Below are 20,093 nucleotides of genomic sequence, written 5' to 3'. Positions count from 1 at the left end.
AACCTTAGCGCGGCTGGGTATACACTCCTGTTCTGTGCACAATTTTATATTGAATTTCCCAAGTAATGTGTCTGATATCTCTGTGATTTTATCCACCAGTATTATCCCAAGGTCTGAAATATCCGAGCTTCGTATTCGACTAATATTATAGTCCAAATGTGGATGCTGAGTACGGCATCCTTCAATAATCCAACAACGTTCACCTGCAGCTCCGCGAGTCCAAAGGTTTCGACTCGCAGAGCTGCCGGTGAACGCTGTTGGATTATTGAAGGATGCCATACTCAGCATCCACATTTGGACTATAATATTAGTCGAATACGCAGCTTGGATATTTCTGGACCTTGGGACAATACTGGTGGATAAAATCACAGAGATATCAGGCACATTACTTCGGAAATTCAATATGAAATTGTGCACAGAACAGGAGTGTATACCCAGCCGCTCTAAGGTTGGGTCGGACTTATAACCAACCAGAAGGCATAAAGAGAGATACGGAGCAACACTAGCCCTGAGGAAGTCGTGGGTTTTGACCCCATACGACGAAACACGTGTTGGCTGGACTTGGAGAAAGATACTATAATGAAAAATATTCTTGATGTAACAACTGTGCCTAATTTATAACATGATATTAATCTAACTGGATATAATTATAGATGTTGGTGTGATAGGGCTAGACTCATATGTTGGAGATCTTCGGATCCATTTCAGGGGTTTTGGATGATTACCTCTCCCTAAGCACCCAACCATCATTATTTAAAAACAACCAAATATTTGCCGTTATATCTGTGAGCGCCATTCACACCCAGAGCTAATCATTCCCTTTTTCTCTCATTTCAGAATCACAGTATGTTGAGCTGATGCCAGTACTTAAACCCGGTTACCCTGATCCAAAGTCTGCAGTTCAGATCATTAGCCACGTCTCCTTCCCACTCCCCAAATTCGCACTCCCCATATCTGGATAGAGTAACAGAAAGCTTAGAGAGGAACCAAAATACTACTTGGGTAGCACACTATGGAAACCACAGAAATGTAGTTTATATACGTTTAAGCATTGCGCCTAAGTGCATAGGCTACGTCCCCTTTTGGCACCCCCCCCCACTTTTGTTTTATACTACTTAAAGCACCAAATTAAAATATTCTAAGATACAGACCCAGAAAAAAACTCTTCCTACTGTATAAAAAAGTTTAAATATGAATTATCCACATTTGCTATATTTTATAGTCGTTCTGCGACTTCCGTTTGGAAGAAAAGTTGGAGATTTTAAACCAGGAAATTGAAAGAATAGTTTCATGTTTTTATGAGCTGGATGTGTGACATCAGATTACAGATTCATCTTTTATGATTAAGCTGGCTCAGTTAGCTCATTTGGGACTGAAAAGCCTTTAATGAAAAACACAAAACATCTTGTGTCAGAACGCAAAGGGCAATTGGAAAATAAAAAAGCATTGTCACAGCCAATGGGTCTCGGCTTTGGGACCTTATAAGTGTTTAGCCAGCGATATTGACTTTGCCTACGTCTTTAAGCTGTGCTGTACAGACGTTTGCAGTCAGTTAGTCAGCGAGAGAGTCAGTTCGTTGGCCAGTCAGTCAGTGAGAGAGTGAGAGTCATTCAGTCAGTCAGTGAGAGTCGGTCAGAGCAGCATGAGGTACAAGGAATGGGGGTGAGAAGAGCAGCATGGGGCAAAAGAAAAGGAGAGTGAGGAGAAGAGAAGCGTGAGGTAGAAGGAAGGAGAGTGAGGAGAAGAACAGCATGAGGCAGAAGGAAGGGGAGTGGGGAGAAGAGCAGTGTTAGGCACAAGGACGGAGAGTGAGGTGGAGATTAGCCTGAGGTAGAAGGATGGAGAGTGAGGAGAAGAGCAGCCTGAGGCAGAAGGATGGAGAGTGAGGAGAAGAGCAGCCGGAGGTAGAAGGACGGAGAGTGAGGAGAAGAGCAGCCTGAGGCAGAAGGATGGAGATTGAGGAGAAGAGCAGCGTGAGGCAGAAGAAAGGAGAGTGAGGAGAAGAGCAGCGTGAGGCAGAAGGAAGGGGAGTGGGGAGAAGAGCAGTGTTAGACACAAGGACGGAGAGTGAGGAGGAGATTAGCCTGAGGTAGAAGGATGGAGAGTGAGGAGAAGAGCAGCCGGAGGTAGAAGGATGGAGAGTGAGGAAAAGAGCAGACTGAGGTAGAAGGATTGAGAGTGAGGAGAAGAGCAGCGTGAGGCAGAAGAAAGGAGAGTGAGGAGAAATGCAGCGTGAGGCAGAAGGAAGGAGAGTGAGGAGAAGAGCAGCGTGAGGCAGAAGGATGGAGAGTGAGGAAAAGAGCAGCCTGAGGCAGAAGGATGAAGATTGAGGAGAAGAGCAGCATGAGGCAGAAGGAAGGAGAGTGAAGAGAAGAACAGAGTGAGGCACAAGGATGGAGAGTGAGGAGGAGATTAGCCTGAGGTAGAAGGATGGAGACTGAGGAGAAGAGCAGCCTGAGGTAGAAGGATGGAGAGTGAGGAAAAGAGCAGACTGAGGTAGAAGGATTGAGAGTGAGGAGAAGAGCAGCGTGAGGCAGAAGAATGGAGAGTGAGGAGAAATGCAGCGTGAGGCAGAAGGAAGGAGAGCGAGGAGAAGAGCAGCGTGAGGCAGAAGGATGGAGGGTGAAGAAAAGAGCAGCCTGAGGCAGAAGGAAGGAGAGTGAGGAGAAGAGCAGCGTGAGGCAGAAGGATGGAGAGTGAGGAAAAGAGCAGCCTGAGGCAGCAGGAAGGAGAGTGAGGAGAAGAGCAGCGTGAGGCAGAAGGAAGGAGAGTGAGGAGAAGAGCAGCGTGAGGCAGAAGAAAGGAGAGTGAGGAGAAATGCAGCGTGAGGCAGAAGGAAGGAGAGTGAGGAGAAGAGCAGCATGAGGCAGAAGAAAGGAGACTGAGGAGAAATGCAGCGTGAGGCAGAAGGAAGGTGAGTGAGGAGAAGAGCAGTGTGAGGCAGAAGGATGGAGAGTGAGGAGAAGAGCAGCGTGAGGCAGAAGGAAGTAGAGTGAGGGGAAGAGCAGCGTGAGGCAGAAGAAAGGAGAGTGAGGAGAAATGCTGCGTGAGGCAGAAGAAAGGAGAGTGAGAAGAAGAGCAGACTGAGGCAGAAGGAAGGCGAGTGAGGAAAAGAGAAGTGTGAGGCAGAAGGATGGAGAGTGAGGAGAAGAGCAGACTGAGGCAGAAGGAAGGAGAGTGAGGAGAAGAGTAGCGTGAGGCAGAAGGAAGGAGAGTGAGGAGAGGAGTAACGTGAGGCACAAGTAAGGAAAGTGAGGAGAAGAGCAGCGTGAGGCAGAAGTACCAAGATTGATAAGAGCAGCGTGAGACATAAGGAAGGAGACTGAGGAGAAGAGCAGTGTGAGGCACACACTGCTTGATTTCAAACGCACATTGCTTGCTTAGTTCTGGGAGGGTGACCTGCCTTCTTCAATAAATACTCTTGTGACGGATGCACGACTGGATGCTGCAAGGCATGCCATCAAAAATAGCACAACTCATTCGCTCCAATGAAGCTTGCCTTCTGGAGCATGCACAGTTAGTACCTTGATACATGCTCCCTCGTGAACCCTGAACACTGATATATACGGCCTGTCCAAGCACAGGCGAGAGGTAATTCAGTCTTCATTACACCCATTCGGTGAAGACCGACCGTCATCCGTCACAGCACTATTAGTACTGTAATAAAGCCCTCCTCACACGCGCATGTTAAGTGAACCCCTCTGCAGAGCTGCACTGTGTTGTACAGGTGATGGTTCCCCGGGATCCGGCTGGCCGAGGTGTAGCGCCGAATATGCAGACCTGTGGGTCCTTCAATGGCTCCCTCTGTCACCCTGGGGAGGGCCGAGCCCTGCACCGCTAGCAGTGGCACAGACAGGATTCTATAAGACACCTGTTGCCCCAAGCCAGCAGTAGTGTTGTGGCGGCCAGCACATGACTGAGCAGGGTTTGGTGGCTCAGTGGACTAAAGCAGAAACTGCAGGGGCATGTGTCCGACCTCATGGTCACAGGTTAAAATCCCGGCGGGTCCACTCAGCCTTTCATCCATTTGAGGTCGATAAAATAAGTACCATTGATTGGGTAACAGTAAACGTCTGTTATTCAGCACCTTTGTGCGCTTTACAAATACACCTGTTATGTTATGTTACTGAGACAAACTCAGTAGGCATCCCTAAGGCACTTCAACAGTGATGTTCGCTGGTTACCGACGATTAGGGGTTGATCTTAGCCCCACTTAGGCACTGTCCCGCTGGTTCACTAGAGTAACCCTTCCAGTGTTCCCCAAACATACAAAAAAAATGCCTGCAAGCCAACGTTCCATCCAAAATTGTACAAAGGTGTCAAGTGAACCTTGGCTCCTGGCCTGCTAAGCTGAATAGCCGTGCGCTCATTAGTAAGCAGCCTCCTACTATGATGGCCGTGCGCTAGAATGAACGGGGCACCGAGAAGTGTCTCTCCTCCTCAGCGCACAACAGAACGAACGCCAATCAAACTAATTAGCAACCCATTTGTGTTCTGTGCTGAACGGCCCCGACTAAGAGTGGCATGTGTTTAAATATAGCCCTACTGAGGAAGTAATCAGTGGATTAAAATGTCACAGCATATTGACATTTGAAGAGATTTCTAGCTCATAACAAGCCCGGTCCCGAAATAAAAGTTAACCACGCATGTAACTTAAAAGAAGCGCAGCCTTGCGGAAGCTAAACTAAGAAAAATACCCTTTAAAATCTGACCCGAAACAGACGGCACACTGCCCGCCGCTGCTCGTAAGCGCAAGCCGTTGGCCTTGGGCAAATACATTTCTTGGGAAAGGTGGGACATGCACCCACCTTTGCCCGATTGGGTGCTGTCTTTGCACGCAAAGCCCTATAGGAAAAAGCTAAAAAAAAAACAACACATGCACGAGCGTGTGAAAAGTCTGAGTGATTCCAAGAGGTCGGTTCCTAGAGGAGCGCATGTGCGCTGCGCTAGGCTCAACCTAAAAAGGTCAGTAATGGGGGATGTCACAGATGAGATAGGGTATCTTCAACCGAAGATTCGACACTGAGCCAAAGAAAGTAAATTGATTTTCAAATATTTTATTAAAGACAGTTTTAAAGCAGGGCAATGTATGGAAGGCATTTTAGACACTTTACTCTCTAAAACACCTCAAGAAAATTAAATCATTAATTCCCTCCGATGATTTCAAGAGTGTGGCACAATCTCTGTTCCTCTCCAAACTGGACTTTGGTAAAGCCATTCTCACAGGGATGTCAAAAACTCACTTTTCCCCCCTTAGATGGGAAACAACCATTACAACGCGGATGTTACAATGCATTGCCATTACAACACGGTTCATACAACGCAACTACCATTACAAACCATGGCATTGCAATGCATATGCTTTTACCACACATGCCTTTACAACAAATTTTGTTATAAAGACATGAATGGTAAAGGCTTATGTGTTTTACATGTAAGTATAGGGTTTAGGGTGGGTTTGGGGGTGTAGCGGTATAGATTTTGGGGTGCCATGGTTAATTTTAGGGTTCAGGGTGGATTTTGTTTTTGGGGTGCCAAGTTTTATTTTAGGGTTCAGGGTGGGTTTGAGTTTTGGGATGCCAGGGGGAATTTTAGGTTTCAGGGTGTGTTTGGGTTTTGGGGTGCCAGGGGGAATTTTAGGGTTCAGGGTGGTTTGGGTTTTGGGGTGCCAGGGGTAATTTTAGGGTTCAGGCTGGGTATGGGTTTTAGGGTTCAGGGTGGGTTTAGGGGTACCAGTGGTAATTTTAGGGTTCAGTGTGTGTTTGGGTTTTGGGGTGCTAGAGTTAATTTTGGGGTTCAAGGTGTGTTTGGGTTTTGAGGTGCCAGGGCTAATTTTGGGGTTCATAGTGGGCATGGGTTTTGGGGTGTCAGGGGTAATTTTAGGGTTCAGGGTGTGTTTGAGTTTTGGGGTGCCAGAGGTAATTTTAGAGTTCAGGGTAGGTATGGGTTTTGGGGTGACAGGCGTAATTTTAGGGTTCAGGCTGGGTACGGGTTTTGGGATGTCAGGGGTAATTTAAGGTTTAGGCAGAATGGGTACTGGGATAGTAAGGGTAATTGTAGAAATTTATGGGGTATGGGTATTGGGGTAGTAAGGGTAATTTAAGGGTTTTGGGGGCTCAATATATACATGTATTTTGTTATATACATATATTCTTTTGGACCCCCAAAACCCCTTATTTTACCCTTACTACCCCATATATATATAAATGTACTTACTTTAACATGTAAATCCTTTACCACACATGCATGTGTGGTAAAGGAATGTTTGTGTTGTAATGGCAACACATTGTAAAAACACCTGCATTGTAACAACTGCATTGTAATGGTATGCAATGTATTTGTATGTGATGTATTATCATACAATCCCCTTAGATCAGTTCTAAACATGGCAGCCGACTCATTACAGATGTTGAACGGTTCAAACACATCACTGCTGTCTCAAGAGCCTCAGCTGGCTTTCCATCGAAGTCAGATGTACTTAGAACATTCTCTATATCATCCACAAAGCCCTTCAGTCACATACACATAACTACTTAGAAAATAAGCTTACGGAAGCAGGGATTACCAGATCTTTGAGGAGCTGCAATGCACTTTTGCTCCTACCTCCCAATCTAAAAAAAAACATCAACAAAGTCTCGCTCTTTTTCTGGAAATTCAGCGAGCATATGGAAGTCAACCTAGCCATCTTCAATGCAGCCCTTCCTTCCCTTGCTTCGAAAGAGACCTGAAATTCCTCCTCCTCAACAAATACTTTAGCTCTTAGCTTACTGAACTTGTTTAATTATCTCTTGAAGAAGAGGACTAGACCCCCTGTAATAGTCTTCTGTTTGTTTGCTTATGCTGTCTATTAGATCCTCTCAAATTGTTTTTTTCTTTTTTTTTATGTGTACTATAATCTATTGAGTCTCACTTCATATGTCATTGCGTTCTTGATTTACTGTATTCTTTCCCGATCATGTAAAGTGCTCTGATACCTTCGGGTCTAGCTAGAGCTATATAAAACTTATAAATAAATAAACAATTGTCATCATGGGTTCAATATATCAGTCCCTGTTTTAGAGAGAATCGTTGTAATGCTAGACATAAGTGTGAAAGTTAGAGAAGATGGTCTTCTGTACCAGAGATTTCATAGTATGGTGGTGTATTTATCATAATGTAGGCATGTAGCTCAGTGATCTGAGCCCCTGCTGCCAGCCACCAGCAACCTGGAGAGCACAGTTTAGAATCCGGACAAAGCATTAGTGTGATTTATGGCTCCTTGGCAGTAGAGCAAAATGACCCCCCCACCCCCCGCCACCTGCAGAATCTGTTGAGGGGCCCCTGAGTCTCCTTTGAGACAGTGGATGCCAGTGGGGGGCACTTGAATTTATTTTTGGGGACCAATTGGTATTTTCCCGTTTCACAAATGCACCACAGCACGAGAGGGAACATATTAAAGTGGAAAGATGGAAGAAGAGATAGACAGCAAAAACATCACAAAGGGAGAATGCAGGAAGCCGCAAGAGTGAGGCAAAGAGGGAGGAAATGTCTGGTAGTGGATTAAAGAGGCCTGAGGTGCTTTGATATTTGGAGCACTGGTATTAAAATTTGCAACAGCCATGGGCTTCTGAGTTCATCTTTTGGCACCAGCACAAGTTAAGCACTGATACTACGCAAATTATGTGGAATCAGTCCATTAGGAACTTGGTCTTCTTAGAGCCTTCTTTCGAGCAGTTAAAGCTTTGAGATGGGGTTCCTTTGAAAGGGTATGGATATGTGGCTGGGATAAGCAGCTGAAGCCCTCCAATGATATTATGGTGCCAGCTATTCTGTCATTTTCGCTACTGTGGAGCAGGACCAGTGAAAGTAGAGAAAGTTTAGGGATAGATGCATTGCCTCATGGCCATGGCAGGTGCATGAAGGTGTGAGGATGGCAGGTGGTTAGAGGTTGATACAGACCAGCTAACTCACACAATGCCATAATGTGTCACACAATATCAACTTTCTTTACACGGTCTTACAGTGAATGGATATCACACAGTGACAGGAAAGATGAGCTGAAAAACCACTGCAAAGGGGAGACTTCCAGCTCATCTTTCAAGACTTTGAACAGGCACCAGCCTCAGCAAGCTTTTTTTTTTTTACAAGATGGGGAGTTTAGAGGGGATGGGGAGCACATTGGTACTTCTTGGCACCCTCTAAGGCCCCAATGCCTTTTCACACAGTGACTTTTTTCTTAGTTGACAGGTCTGGGACATGGAAGCCAAATGTAGGTGGAGCTATGTATGCTTCGGTGACCTGCGGTTGATTCCCGGTGGGCTTTGTCGAAGGTGTGTCTGGACCATGGGTGACAGAGGGCTATGGATTGATATATGGTGTGAAAACGGGAAACATCCTTTACAACGCAACTTTACCACGCAGTGCCTTTACGATGCAACTTTTACACCGCAAACCATTACAACGCATTGCGCTGGGGGGGGGGCACTCTAGGATAGGGAATATGTTTAATTTACTGTCCAACACCGTCCCTACTATCCACGGGGACTGGAGTTGGAATAGTAAATTAAACTATTCACTATCCAGCGCCCCAAAGCACTATGCGTTGTAATGGTATGTGTTGTAAAAACCGCGTTGTAAAAGCATGCGATGTAACAGCATGCATTGTAATGTCATACATCCTGTGAAAACTTTTACAAGGGCACTAGAGAGGGTAGTTGAAATTAAATGCATGCGGTAGTGAAGTTCAAGCACAGGGTCATATGTACAATGTCCCTGTGGCACTCTTACGCCGCCGGAGTGGCACTTTTGTGATGCTCTAGGGGCACAGTTTGTCGGCCCATCTTTACAAGGCCTCGCAAAGCCACCCTGCATGGCTTTTTATGGGCTTGTAAATCGGGGGTAAGGCAATGCCTTGCTCTGCATAGAAGGGGGGTTCCATATGTGTTGTTTTGAGTGCCCCCACGCAACACCCTTTGTTTTTGACACTGCCCCATGGTAATAACATAGCATAAATATGGGGAAGTACCCTAAAAACGCCTTCCCAAAGCAGGCGTAACAAGGAGAAATGTTTACATTTTTCCTCATTTTTAACTCTTTCCATATGTGCTGCATTCTGAATCACACACAGAGCAAAGGAAAACGCCTCCTTTGATTGTTTTTTTGCAGTAAGGTTTCCCTTCATGCCCAAAAGCAATCATGCCAACAACCCAAGCACCCTTGCACCATGGTGCAAGGGTGCCTGCATTAGTGCTCGCTGCTGTTTGTGCACAGGCGCTGGCAGAAAGGACAGGAATGTGCTGTATCTTCTAGATACAGTGGATTCCTGACATTTTCATTTGACGTGGGGTGGTGCAGCGAGAAGGCTCGCGGTGCTACCCTACACCAAATATTGTGAACATGCCCCTTCATATGCCAACCCTGGATTGGCAAAAAGGAGGAATGGAGCAAAATGTCCTTCTAATCATAAATTCCTCTTTTCAGGCATTAAGGGATGCAAGGAATGAGAGATTCTTATGCCTTCCTTTACTGTCAGGGGCCGGACATTATCATTACTTTAATGGTAATTGCATTATAGTAATTACAGTGTGTTGCACCTGATAGTGCTCTTTAGCAGGGGCGTTCTTGAGTGACAGTTTCTTTGCTTTGTATTTCACTGTCTGGAGACCGGGCAATGTATGTAACTAAGTGCAGTTAGTATTACGTTTGATACATTGCCAGGCCCCACACAGTACTTGAAAATGCAACTGTGCTTTCTGTGATTTTTGTTCCTGTCCATGGAGCAGCGGATCAGTCATAATTCTACTTAGGGGAGAAAAACAGGCTAAATGACTGTGTTCTGCTCACCTCAATGGACTTTTACCCACCTCTCGTCACACTGTCTTGCTGCCAAAGCCCCCCTATTAGCGCTTACCTGTGGGTGTCTTGTGGTTGTCGTCTGCTGCACTGGGCTCTCCCTGTGGTTCTCCCTGTGCCAGGGGCCCTGGCTTATATAAGACTGTAACTGATGATGAAGGCCAGTGACAAATATTCATTTTCAATAACGCACACTGGTATCTCAGCTGATCAGGTGGTGACGCTAGAAAGACGCTTGAATGCATCATCATTCCTCTTCTGTTTGTGCGTCCCTATCATGTGTTTAAAGGTGTGTTCTTCCATCGCTTCAGTGATTAGCATATCTGGCTCAGTGAAATGGCCATGTGTCTTCTGTTAAGTAGAAAAGACCATCCAGACTCGTTTTTACAACAACTGACCTAATTTAATGCTTACAAAGTAACACTGTTTTAAGTTTTTCCTGCTGAGTTATAAATTAGAACCCAACAACCTAACCCAAAGCCTTTACTTTACCATACACCAAAATTGAATCCCTAAGCTTAAACTAATAATTTTACATGCTATGGATTTTCTCTACTTTGTTATGTGTAAGTTTTGTTTGAATATAATGTCTGTGCTTTGTATTAGGTGTTTTGAAATACACCCCATAGAAAATACTTTTCAAAATATTTTAATCCTACCTTGCAGGCCTTGCTTGAAGTTTTAAGCACCAGAGGTGCCATATACAGTTCTGACAAAACACTTGAGTGTGAACCTGGAGTGCCCTCAACAATCCCGCCCTGCTAGGACTATGGTATTGTAAACTTGTCAAATAAAGTGTGCTAAATCAACCAGGCAGTCCCTTTGTGGCACACTCCCTATTACATTGGCACACTCTGTCCCTAACTCATTCATTTACTCATTAGCTCGCCCGCTACCTCCCTCACTCACTTTCTCATTCCCATACTCACTCCCAAAATCCCTCGCTCACTCACTGATTCACTAATGTATACAATCCATTGCATACTGAACTGCAGCCCTCGTATTGGACAACATATCTGACCCCTTACATTAATGACTGCATTGTAAAGCCATGTTGTTGTTGTGACTGCAGGGTACAGGATGTTTCCCATACCTATAACAAGAAAAAGATCAAGCAGAACATGAGTAGCTTTAAATAATGTTTTCCCAAAGTCCATTTAATCTCCATTATGGAGATAGATGAAGTCCGCCGGAGTTTTAAAAGACAAGGCTTTCTCCTTGTAAGTAACACTCACTAGGCAAGGATGCACCAGGCCATATCTAGCATTCATGGAATGTAGGGCAGCAAAAGAAATTCCTTCCGCTGAGTAGCTGTCGCTCTGGACACATCCTTTGAAAAAATGACCTTCCGGACAGATTACAGAATTAGCTTTCTTTGTTTAGCCACTGAGAGGACTCTCGTCAGATCAGAGTACTGAAGAAAAAGAGCAATAATGTCTTTTGGTTGGTCCGATGAAGACGATGTTGAAAGGTTAGGGCCAACAAGTTGTGCTATTTGAAGATTGAGATTGGCTGCATCCTTCAGGCACACAATTCGTGAAATTTAAACCTTGATAAAGGAAATCATATCAGAACCCTCTGCACCCTGAGGAATTCGGTAGAAGTGTAGATTGTTGCGTCTATTACAGTTTTCCAAGTCTTCAGTATGTTGCTTAAGGAAAGAAAATTCCTTGGACATCATCTCCACCTTAACAGTCATATTTTGGATGTCACTAATTGATTGTTCTACCTCAGACACTCTAGAATCCAGGCTTGACCATGTTTGTTCAATCCGCTGAAGTGTAGAGTTAATTTCCATAGCAAACAGCTTTAAATGCTTCATTTCCTCCATTGAGACGTCTAGTGTTAGAGGTAAGAGTGTCTTCGTTGGAGAGGTAGGATCTTTTTTTTGCCTCTTATTATTGTTACTGTAGAGTCTTTGCAGTGAAGTGCATGGCCATAAGTAATGACGCATGGTTTAATAAAGAGAAAGCAGCTAAATTTGTACTCAAAGTCATGAGGAGAGAGTGATTATGGCCGGAAAGAATTTTGCAGCCTCTAATATGATGCCCAAACAAGTAAGGGGTCCCTTGATGAACTAATATCCAAGACTGTAAATATATGATAAGGAGTATGAAACGGAATTATAAATAGCAGTCAGTTGTTGATGAAAACCAGCAATGTTACACATACCTGTCAATATCTCTCAGTCAGTATATAATATGGAGGAGTACCATATTTCTCCTGAGTAGAGGCGCAAAACAACTCCTCCATCTACAAACGTATTATGCAGTATTAAAAAAAAATTCCTTAATTCTAACCTGAAGGCGAGCAAGCGTGAACTTCAAAGCGCCGCCGCAGTCCGGGAAAGATCCAAAATGGCGGCTGTGGCAGCCTGAAGTGAAGGAAAGGAGCGAAAACACTATGCAAAAAGACCGTCAAACTGTCTTTAAAGATTCTACTTGTCTCTTGCATGCTCCACCACCTCAATGGTACACCTCAGGTAAAAATTAGAGGCACCCTCCAGTGAGGCTCCAAGAGGTGTCTCAGAGGCACCAGGAAACTTACGCCACGACGGCCATCTGGTGGGTGGTCCAGCCATGCCATTGTCTCTACTCTTTTCTTTGCGGAGATCTCCGTCCTGAATCCGGACATCTACGCACATGTAACTATATCTTTTTTTAATAAGTGGGAGGGACAGAAGGAAGTGGCTGTAAAATGGTGAATACTTATGTACTTATGACTAATGGGAAAGGATTAAGGGAGGAGTAATGAGGTGTTTAGGGAGGGTTAGGGAGGGGTTTAGGAAGGAACAAACAACCACACTCAAATGAATAACCTCCTAAAATATTCACAAACGGACCTTCTATATTTAATACAGTTAAAAAGGAGGTCAACATTAATATATTCCAGCTCAGGTCTGGAGGAAATGAAGTACAAGACTTGGCCAATGCCTGGTACTTCAATTTCCTCCAGTAGAAAAATTTGAGACCCGGCAAGAACTTATGTTGAAATATAATAAAATATTAAAAAATATAAATGCATTTTTTAAGGTTAACAAATTGGCTATGAAAAAAAATATGATAATTATTTGATTTTAAAATATTTAATTAACCTTTTTTAATATAAAAATCAATATAACTTTAGTATTTATCAAAATAACTATATTTATATCAATTAATTCTATGCATTCCTTGAACAATTGTTAATACATTATCAAGATATATGTATATTAGATGGGTAGATTTTTTAATTTCAACATTTAAAAAAATTGTATTTTAAACTAATATATTCAAATTAATATTTTTTATTTTAAAATTAAGTTAATAATACTGTAAATAATTATATTGTTCTACATTAAAATAAATATACAATACTAATATATCTCTATTTTTTTAAAACTGTTAGTGACCTATTCACAAAGTTAAACTTGCAACAGTAAATCTACACATGTAAGTTTAGTCTTACAGCTCTTACAGTTATAAGCATCCTTACTACTTTTGACAATTCATCATTTACTAGTGTAAAGTTACTCAGAAGTGTAGATTTAAAAGTCTCTACCCAGGGACACAGGATGTGGAGCTAAAGTTACAAGACGCCAAGTCATTAGAGTTAAAGCAGGAGGGTAGGCCAACACAATAGTTCCTATGCAGTTCTATTTTATATCATTGTCACCATTATGTTTTTTTGGTATTCAAGTGCCAGTGGTTGGACATGTGTGTGCTAGACTTACTCAAGTTCCAAACTTAAGTATATTTACTACTGTTTTGGGTCCTTCTTTAAATTTTTCGATCAATGCCTCTTTTGGCACCATATGCCTGATAGAGTCCTTTGACCCCAGACCCCAACTCATCCTTCCATAATTACCAGCAGGACCTCACTGGGTTCTATTTAAAAAGGTCTATCTAATGTATCCTAAAATGATTTGTGTCTCTCCCCTCAGTATCTCTGAATGAGGGGACAATCACAAATTATGCATTAGAAGGTGTCCACGGACTCCCAGCACCTACACAAAGGGAGCGGCTCACCTGACCCATTCTACATAGTCTCTCGGGCTGTAATAAATCATGTGAAGAATTGACTTGAATTAGTCATAGGTTGGGGAATAATACACTGATCATTTCTAATATGTGAGTCCAGAGGGGTGGCCTTTTTCATCTCTATGTCTGGGTGAGCCTATTGCTAAGACAGTGTGTATTTCTCAAAGTCCAGCTGTCCTCAAGTATATTGTCTAATGTGTCAATAGAAGTGTCTGTTGTTCTCATTCAGGTTTAAAAGCAAGGGGCTCTGTTAGACCTGGTACCTCCCTTTCATTTTTTTGCTGTTGTCTCCTCTGTTTTTAATATGTTTTGCTGGATTTAGATGCTTTGGGCACTGTGCCACTGCTATTCAGTGCCACAGTGCAAGTGTTCCATATTGTAAATTGTTGTAATATATTAGTGACTCCATTATTGGCTTATTTGATTTACTTGTCAGACCCTAGTACAGTGCGCCATGTGTGCCCAGGGACTGTAGATCAAATGCTGCTAGTGGGCTTGCAGCACTGATTGTGCCACCCACAGAAGCAGCTTGGAAAGTGTGTCTCAGGCCTGCCATTGCATAGCCTGTGTTCAGTCTAGCACTGTCATGTCGACTTGGTAAGTGCCCAACTTACCAGTCCCTAAACCTTCCGTTTTCTATATGTTAGACACCCCCAAGGTAGGTCCTATGGCAGGGTGCATTGTATGTGAAAGGTAGGACAAGCCCTGATGTGTGTACCATGTCCTGATAGTAAATTACAGCCAATTTCGTTTTACAATATTGTACGGCTACCTGTCCCCATAGGCCAGAATGGGTGGTTTGATTATAACATCTTATAATCCTAAGTGACCCAGGGAACATGGTAGAAAAACAAATTTAGTATGCCTGAACTCAGAATGATAAAACACATATTTTAGTAAAGTTGGTTTTAACATCCTGTCTTTGAAAATTTTAGAAAGTAGGTATTTTCATGCCTAACCATCCAGCCTCCCTCTGCTAGGTTGTGTATTCCATGTGTGGTTTGTGAGTGACAGGGGCTGGGGTGGCTCCAGAAGACAGGGTGAGTCAGCACAAGGCTGAATAGACCTATCTGCATTGGGAATGGTGGGAGGAGTAGCACCTGGGTCTGAATAGGGCTGTGCCTGCCTTCTACAATGCTAGCTCCACCTCCTGTGGTGCGTCTGATGACCCTGGCCCACACTGACAAAGGAAGAAGTTGTGTACTGGCAGAATGCACCCAGTACTGGTTTGGACTAGGTACAGATACTCTCTGCCTTCAGAGACTAAGGATGTGTGTGTATATAAAGGGGGACCCAGACCCCAGAACTTTAGATCAATTCTGGACATCAAGATGGACCTTTTGCCAAGGAGAAGAACCAGAGAATCTGCAGGAGTTTTTTACTGCCCCTGTGCCAGTGTGTAATGTCGATTCTCCAATTAACATGAAGAGAGAATCTTGATTTCATTAAAGACATACGGAGGCTAACATTATGCAAATACTTTTATTTGCTGCCCAAACATGCAGCCCTTTAAAGAATACTATTACATCACAATAAATAGAACTTTAACACATAACAACTAGGATGAGAAGGCTCCTATCTTCCTCGTGGGCTGCGATGACACAGGAGTACAATGAAGAAATTTCATCGAAATAATTATTCCTTAAGATTGTTATCTGAGAAGGAACAAAAAAATATCATATAGTGAAAAAGGTAAGAGACAAAAATCATGTTTTCAGATATAATAAGAAAAACATTTGACATCAATCAACCCAAACCTCTCAGGGAGAGGAGGGTGGGATAATGTTAGCCTCCGTATGTCTTTAATGAAATCAAGAATCTCTCTTCATGTTAATTGGAGAATCGACATTTCATTACAAGACCGGAGGCTACCATTATGCATGTTTAAAGCCATGCAAAGCTGTACCGCTAACATGCTCTATCGGTCTCAAGTAGAACTTCGAGAAGGTACTTGCATTAGACCAATCTGCAGCTTTAAGTATTTCGGGCAGAGAACCTCCAGCCCAAAAGACTTTGCTAGCCATTGCACCTCTAGAAGAATGAGCACCAGACCTAGATAGATCTACACCTGCTTCATGCATAATCAGGCGTATCCATCTCGCTAAAGTTGCTGATGACACTGGTCTAAAAGGTCTAACAAAAGATAAAAGAAGTTGATCACATCCAGGAGGTCTAGAAACTGAAATCTTATTTTCATAACACTTCATGCAATTAACAACACATAGTTTTTCACATTCATGAAAGAAGGGATAGAAGATAGATTCTGACATCGTTTTTGTTCTTTTCCAAATATCGAAATGAACACCTTCAGAAGAATAAAATCTGTAGGAAAGATCAAGAGCTTTGATATCAGACACCCTCCTAAAGGATATTAAACATAATAGGGTTGCTAATTTCATTGAAATTCTCTTAAGGGAAAGTAACTGATTAACAGGCAAGGACAGGAAAAGGTTAAAAATAAGATTAACATCCCAAAGAGATTCATAGCGAGCTCTAGGAGGTCTCCTAAGTCTAATACCTTTCATGACCCTTTTGATTAGTGGATTACTTCAGATAGCAAGGTTATTAATCAAAGAATGACCTGAAGAGATGGCTGACCTGTAACAGTTGATGGTCCTAAAAGAGAGACCTGACTCAAAAAGATGAGCGAGGTAATTAGCTACATATTGTAAAGGACATTGAAAGGGATCCAAATCCCTTTCAAGGCACCAACCAGACCATTTGTTCCATATTCCTCTGTATCTCTTTCTGGTCCCAGAGGCCCATAATTCTTCCAGTAAGCTTTTAGCTTCTCCCGAAAGTTCAGAATATCTCCCTGAATCCCTGATATCCTCCAAACAAGAAGGTTCATTTTCCCCTCCAAGACTAAAGGATGTTCTTCTCCATCTGGGCCTTGTAGAAGACCCGGACAACAAGGGATTAACCATGGGAAGTCTACCGCCAGTTCCATTACACCGGGGAACCATACTTGGGATTTCCAAAAAGGAGTCACCAGAATTATGTTGCAAGATTCGAGTCTCACTTTCCACAACAATCTCTGAATCATTGAGAAGGGAGGGAAGGCGTAGCAGCCCTTCGTCCCTTCCCAAGGTTGGAGAAAGGCATCTACCCCTGACGCGTTTGTGTCTGGCCTCCAGCTGAAGTATTTCTGAACTTGGTTCGTCAATCGGCTGGCAAACAGATCCAACAGGATTGGACCCCAAACTTCCTGAATTAGATGAAAGAATCTGGGATTTAGCATCCAATCGCTGGAAGCGTGAAGAAAACGTGAATTCCAGTCTGCTCTCAGATTCAAGGAACCGGGAAATGTAATCTGCTCTCAGGGTGATTTTGTGTTCCCAACAGAAATACCATATTTTCTTCGCGATATCCGAGAGATTTTTGGATTTCGCGCCACCCAACCGATTTATGTAAGAGACGGCTGAAAAATTGTCCAAACGGATTAAAGTATTGGAGCTCTTCAGAAGTTCTTTGAAACTCATAAGGGCATTTAAAGCTGCCAACATTTCTAAAGAGTTTATGTGGAGGGATTGTTCTGAAAAAGACCATCTCCCACCGGTTTCTAGGTTGTTCAGACGAGCACTCCAACCACGGTTGCTCGCATCTGATTCTAGGGTAAAATCTGGTACATTTCCAAATATAGCTTTTCCATTCCAAGCTTGGAGGTTGTTTAACGACCAATGCAGGTCTTCCCGAGCGTCTTCTGAAAGGGGAAGGGAATCTTCGTACCAGAGATCCTTCCCCGGTAGCTTGTCTCCTTTCTGGTGAAGAATTGGCTTGGTAGTTTGGTCTGCCCTGTTCCCATGATGCACTGGGCCAGGGACAGACTAATTTGCATATAGCCAGGTTCTGAGCTGGGATGGGGCAGTGAGATAAATAACGGTGATGGATCAAGCCCTGATCTTTGGACTGGGTAAGAGTGGTCTGCTTAATTCAGACACTCTGTTCATCACCACCCCCTTTTCTGAATCGTTTTTGGCCACTATAGGTGTGGCAGGGTATACTCAGACATGAGTCCCTTTCTCACTGCTCCATCAGGATTCAAGCAAGCCGGGCCGAAGAGGCTGAAATGCCAGAAACCGGTCCCCGGTAGCTTGTCTCCTTTCTGGTGAAGAATTGGCTTGGTAGTTTGGTCTGCCCTGTTCCCATGATGCACTGGGCCAGGGACAGACTATTTTGCATATAGCCAGGTTCTGAGCTGGGATGGGGCAGTGAGATAAATAACGGTGATGGATCAAGCCCTGATCTTTGGACTGGGTAAGAGTGGTCTGCTTAATTCAGACACTCTGTTCATCACCACCCCCTTTTCTGAATAGAGATCCTTCCTCAGGCCTTGAGCTTTCAATCTCTGCAAGCCCCTGTAATGAAGTGGGCCCGGAGAAATTGCCTGTATAGAAGATGAAAGGAGACCCAAAACCCTGGCTAGGTCTTTCAGGCGGATAATATCTTTTGAAAGGACGTAGGAGACGTGTTTCCTGATCTTGGTAACCTTCTGATGGGGAAGGATTAGGTTGGATAGAATAGTATTGACTTTGAAACCCAAGAATTCTATTTCTTGAGTAGGGGTTAAAATAGATTTCTCCAAATTTATGATAAAACCCAAGTCTCGAAGGAGGGTCTAGTGATATTTAAGTGTTCCAAAATTTCTGTTTTGTCTTGAGACATGATGAGGATATCGTCTAAATAAATTATAAGACGAATCCCCCTTTCCCTTAGGTAACTGACCACTGGACGAAGAACCTTGGTGAAGCACCAAGGGGCTGAGGATAGACCGAAGGGGAGGCATTGGAACTGATAGAGAGTTCCTTTCCAAGTAAATCGGAGATATCTGCGACACTCCTCGGTCATGGGAATGGTGAAATAGGCATCTTTTAGATCCAATTTAACTAGCCAGTCTTTGGTCTGAAGAATGTCCCTCAAAAGATGGATAGCCTCCATCTTGAAATGTCTGTAGATTAGAAAATTGTTTAAATTTTTTTAATTTATAACAGGTCGCCAACCCTTGTCTTTCTTTTTGACTAGAAAGATAGAACTTAGAAAGCTTTTCGTTAACTCTGAAAGTGGAATTTTTATAATAGCCCCTTTCTCTAACATTTGGGAGATCTCTGTCTCTGTTAACTTCGAATTTTCCTCGTCTAAAACGAGTTCTCTGGGAGCTCTTTCCTGAAAGGGTTTTTCCCAAAATTCTATTTTGAATCCCACAACAGTTTCCAAAACCCATGGATCTTGAGTGACTCGAAGCCAATTCTTTTCGAAGTGTCTCAATCTTCCTGCCACCTTTAAGGGGATAGAAAGGGTTATGCTTACCGTAGTTTCCTTGATTGGATGATCGAGGTCTGCCACCACGGGATCTTGAGCCCCTTCCTCTTTGTGGATAGAAATTTGAGTTTCCACGGGAGCTTCTATAGGGGCGATAGCCTCTGTTATCTTGATAAAATTGAGACCGAAATGAGGAGCGGCTGGCAGATTGTCCCCTTCTGTCAGCCCTTCCAAAAAGTGATCGAGTGCCAAAGACTCTACGCATATTTGACTGTGCCCTACTAAAGGCATTGAAGGTGGAGACATACTTCCCAAGTGTTTTAAAGAAGTTATCTCCGAATAGGAGGCCTTTGGTGTTGGACATATCTTCACTAGCCGAGAGGTCAGCCAGTTTCGGGTTCATTCTTAGGAGAACAGCCTTTCTACGTTCGGAGATTAGATTTGCGTTAGCATTGCCAATAAGGCAAATAGCACGTTGTGACCATCCTCGAAGTATTTCAAGGTCTACAGGTGAGTCATTAGCTTTAGCTTCCTCAGTGATATCCAGAATTTTAGAGAGTGGACCCATTACATCAAGAAGTTTATCTTGTGCTTGTTTGAGGCACCTTTCGATTCCTTTTCTGGGATCCCTTCCTGATTTGAACAGAAAGGTGATTAGGTCAGGATCAAGGTTAGGAGTATTACAAATCTTGTCCTCGGAAGAGGGACGAGGGCATTCATTTCTCAAAAGATTGCGAGTATTGATATCAAGGGGTTTTCTAACCCATTGTGATAGGTATTTGCCAACATGATCCATAGGCCACCATTCTGTGCTACGGGGGTGACGGATTGTAGTGGGATTAAACATTCCCCCACCAAATGGGTCTTTGACTGAGGTGGAAGTAGAAGGAGTTTGTAGATCTTCATCAATATCCTCAAATGAATCTTGAGGATCAAAAATAAATTCGTCAGAATTATCATAGTCTGTTGGTTGAGTTTCAAAAT

General features: G+C 43.4%; 1 long non-coding RNA gene across 5 annotated transcripts in view; it reads right to left on the bottom strand.

The window, feature by feature from the left end:
* Nucleotides 1–20,093, bottom strand: part of LOC144807895 (uncharacterized) — a 267,320-nt gene that overhangs the window by 63,051 nt on the left and 184,176 nt on the right. Inside the window, exon 1 of one of the 5 annotated variants that reach the window (XR_013606505.1) lies at nt 9,890–9,945. The exons of the other annotated variants lie outside the window; for them this stretch is intronic. This is a non-coding gene — a long non-coding RNA (uncharacterized LOC144807895). Of the gene's footprint in view, nt 1–9,889; nt 9,946–20,093 lie in introns of those variants that run through there. 5 annotated transcript variants of the gene reach the window in all.

Source organism: Lissotriton helveticus, chromosome 1_2 (genome assembly GCF_964261635.1).
Source record: "Lissotriton helveticus chromosome 1_2, aLisHel1.1, whole genome shotgun sequence".
NCBI classification, from domain to species: domain Eukaryota; kingdom Metazoa; phylum Chordata; class Amphibia; order Caudata; family Salamandridae; genus Lissotriton; species Lissotriton helveticus.
The sequence above is the reverse complement of the archived record's forward strand: the minus strand, read 5'-3'. Positions and strand labels throughout refer to the sequence as shown.